This window comes from Patiria miniata, unplaced genomic scaffold, assembly GCF_015706575.1.
Source record: "Patiria miniata isolate m_02_andy unplaced genomic scaffold, ASM1570657v1 HiC_scaffold_26, whole genome shotgun sequence".
In the NCBI taxonomy this organism is placed as follows: domain Eukaryota; kingdom Metazoa; phylum Echinodermata; class Asteroidea; order Valvatida; family Asterinidae; genus Patiria; species Patiria miniata.
The window spans coordinates 4,427,319-4,431,464 of NW_024037065.1; the positions used below are offsets into that span (position 1 = coordinate 4,427,319).

Below are 4,146 nucleotides of genomic sequence, written 5' to 3' on the forward strand. Positions count from 1 at the left end.
GAAAATTTAGGACGCCATCTTGGATTTCCAAAATTGCATGACGTCATCACTTTGATACACTGGAGTAAACAAACGCTGTGCGGACAAAATTGCTCAAGTTAATTACGTTATGTCTATGGGATTGAAACGGCCGTGTAGGGGTTCGGTGAGAGTGGTACAGGAACTAGCAAGTGAAACGACTCCAACACTGTCTTGCGACGTACATGTACTAGCTAACTGATCTGGCCTTTATTCTGGAAAGAGATGGCAGGGGGAGAATTGGGTATGTTGGTAACTCTACGTATACTGCCACGAATGACCAACATAGCCAACACAGTCAGCCCCCTGTCCACTCGCCTGGGCAGTACCATTAAAGAGCGGGAGTTTCCTGTACCCTTCAACTGTGCTTTTTCTTTGTGATTCGCTCACACCTGTATAAGACACCAGCATCAGCATCTTTATTAAGATTACACAGGAACATGGAGTGAGTCTGATATTCATTGGAGTCTATATAACAATTATTGTATCTTTTTATTGTTGTTATCATTACTGCAATCAGGTTTGGATTCCCCAATTTCATTGCCAGATGTCTTGAAATTAGACCCGGTAAGTAGCTTGTAGTACATTTCTAAATGTATTTTGTGTGTTATAATTTAGTTGAACGTATAGACAAGTTGTATGAAATGGTAATCAAAAAACAGTTGGTAAAATTTATTAACTTGAGAAATGTAAAGTGGCTTCATCCTAAATCCTTCATCCTAATCCTACAATGCAAATTGTTCTTTTTTTACAGTTTGATTTCTCTCCAAGTCCAGAACATCCACCTAAGCCTCCGTCTACAGCTGCCACTGTACAGTTGGCTTCACCAAATGTATGATTTGATATTGTTAGTGCCAAATTCACCGCATGAAACAGTTATATCGCCCTCTGTTAACAGAAAAGTTTGTAGATATCATTATGGGATATCGATCGATAGGAGCGTGGAGGACAAATTTTTTCAACCTTTGTAACAGTTTTGTATCACCTTTTTGACACTTTTGACAAGCTTATTCTCGACTTATGGATATTTTGTGTGTTTTGGAGCTATTGGAGGATAACAGGAGCTTCACATAAACTGTAAGAACACAGTAGGCAAGGCATTATTGAAGGAAATAGAACTGATCCGAGGGCCTTGAATTGAACAGTGTGTGAGCTTGTCTTTTTTCTTATGAGCCGGATTGAAGCGTTGGAAACTTTACTAGGCCCGTTCCTGTCCGCAAATTAAACGTGAAAAACTTTGGGAGCCTTAAAGTGAACTTTAGAAAGGCCCATAAATAGGCACGTATATTAGTTGAAAAAATCGTCCAGTTTTACGGGAGGAATACTGTCATGACTGTACCATAGACTGAGTTACAAGTATACACGAAACTTAGTAGCATAGAACTGAGTATAGAGTATAGGCCTACCCTGCATGAATTGCCAGAATGGATGAACTAGATAAGGATCAAGTCATGTTGTCCACAGTTGACCCATGGTTACCGACACCCGAAGCCAGCCCGGGTGGTGCTGCAGGTGGTGGCGAACCAAATGAAGAGAGTGCCGGTGCCTTAACATCCTTTCTTCAGCAACAGGGGGAATCAATAAAACAGCAAAAACAGCTGATGAAGTTGTTGGTTGAGTGTCACATGAGATCATCCCTCCCCCAAAGACAAAAACAGCCATTCAATGGAAACCCGCTTGATTACCATGCATTTGTGAGGGCCTTTGAGCACACCATTGAATCCAAGACCAACAATGACAAGGACAAACTGTACTTTTTGGAGCAGTACACCAGGGGTGAAGCGAATGCCATTGTGAAAAGCTGCATGTATGGTGAAGATTCGGCAGACGCTCTTGCCAAAGCCAAACTTCTGCTGAAGAAGAAATTCGCCGACAAGCATCGTATCATTAACAACATGGTGGCAAAGGCAGTTGGGTGGCCGGACATCAAGCCAGAGGATTAAGATGAGCTCCATCGCTATTCAGTGTTCATCACAGAGCTGTACAACTTAGCCAAGGATCTCAGCATGGAGCAGGAGATCAATCATTCGCAGAACATTCGGATGATCACAGCAAAGTTGCCATACAAGCTGAGAGATAGGTGGAGGAATAAGGCTGATGATATCCAAGAAGAGAAGAACAGAAATGTTTGTGTTTGATGACGTCGTCACCTTCATCAACAAACAGACACGCATTGCATGCAACACAATCTATTGAGACATAACCAAGACAATCGACTGGGGAAAAGGAAACAGTAACAAGCCAAGACCAGTTTCAGCACAACTGTGAGTGGTGATTCAGAACAAACTGTGAGCAGTGGAGCCTGCATTTATTGCAGTGATGCTAGCCATTGCATAAAGAGCTGTGCAGTACTGGCCAGCAAGCCAAATGAAGAGAGAATTGAGTTCTGCCGTGCCAAGGGGCTATGCTTTGGGTGCATGCGTGCATCATCACATCTTGCAAGAGACTGTAAGAAAAGACAGAAGTGCAGTATTTGTCGACGGTGGCATCCTACAGTGCTACACAGAGAATGGAAAAGCCCCCAGCAGCCTGATGCTACACCAGTCAGTGCCGTCAATGGAAAGCAAACTCGGCTTAATGAAGAAACAGACGTAAAGGACAATGTTAAATGCGGTTTAACAAACTCCGTCAATGTGTGTCCTACTGAATCGCTGCCAGGGGTTGTTCCAGTCATCCTGAGGTCAAGAAAGACAGGAATGCAGACCAAAACCTATGCATTCTTAGACTCCGGCAGTAATGCAGTCTTCTGTGCTGATGCAGTGGTGACCCGGCTCGGTGAGAAAGGAAAGGCAGTCAACATACGAGTACAAACTTTGACAGACGAGAAGGTGGTGAAGGATCGTGTGTTGTCGGATCTTGAGATAATGGACCTAAAGAGCCAAAGAGTCATCAGTCTTCCAGAAGTCTACACCCAGGCACAAATCCCGGTAGTCAGAGAAGACATCCTCACCAAAGATGACTTGAAGGAATGGCGGTACTTGGACAGAGTTGAGCTGCCAAATGTTGATGCAGAGGTGGGGCTGTTGATTGGAAACAATGTCCCAAAGCCGATGGAACCACTTGAAGTCATAAACAGCAAGGACGGTGGCCCCTTTGCTTACCGATCAGTCCTTGGTTGGCAGGTTTATGGGTCAAAGAGAAATCAAGGTCAACAGTGAATCATCTCCTATAAAGTAACAGTGAAAGCCAAATCAGACATTGATGATCAGCTGGAGAAGCTTTTCAATCATGACTTCAATGAGAGGATCATAGAAGACAAGCCAGAGAAGTCCAGACAGGATTTACTCTTCACCCAGAAGGTGGAGAACTCCATCAGAATGGTAGGCGACCATTACGAGATTGCACTCCCACTGAAACAGACAGAAGTTAGAATGCCGAACAACAGACCACAATCAGAACAGAGAACGGCCCATCTGCAAAGAAAGTTCCAGAGACAACCAGAATTCCAGAAGGAATATACAGGCTACAAGGAGTCCATGCTTAGCAAGGGTTACATGGAGAAAGTTCACGATGGAGAGGCAAGAAGGGATGACGGCAGATTATGGTATCTTCCTCATCATGGTGTCCACAGAAAAACAAGATGAGGGGGTGTATGACTGCACAGCCGACTACAGAGGTGTCTCCCTCAATAAACAGTTGATACAGGGGCCGGATCCGACAAACAGCCTAATTGGTGTCTTGACTAGGTTCAGGCAGGACCAGGTTGCCCTCATGTCTGAAATTGAAGGCATGTTTTCCCAAGTCTTGGTGCCCAGGGATGACAGAGATCTGCTGAGGTTGTTATGGTGGGACAATCGTGACATCAAGAAACCCTTGACAGAGTACCGCATGAAAGTACATGTCTTTGGTGCGGTCTCTTCTCCTTCATGTGCGAACTACGCTTTGAAGAAGACAGCAGACGATCATGCAGGAAGTGAGGAAATTGCGCACATCATCCATCGCAATTTCTATGTTGACGATTGTTTGTGCTCAACCCTGACAGTGTCAAAGGCAGTCCAGCTTGTCAAAGATTTGACTGAAACATGCAGCAAGGGAGGATTCCACCTAACAAAGTGGGTCAGCAACAAGAAGGAAGTCCTAGAGAACATTCCTAAAGATGAAAGAGGCAGAAACTGTAAAGACTTGAAC

At 44.3% G+C, this 4,146-nt stretch overlaps 1 long non-coding RNA gene across 1 annotated transcript; it reads left to right on the plus strand.

The window, feature by feature from the left end:
* Nucleotides 1-534: 534 nt before the first annotated feature.
* Nucleotides 535-1,160, plus strand: LOC119733656. Its single transcript, XR_005271957.1, has 2 exons — nucleotides 535-585; nucleotides 773-1,160. It is a non-coding gene; the product is annotated as an uncharacterized LOC119733656 (long non-coding RNA).
* Nucleotides 1,161-4,146: the final 2,986 nt, after the last annotated feature.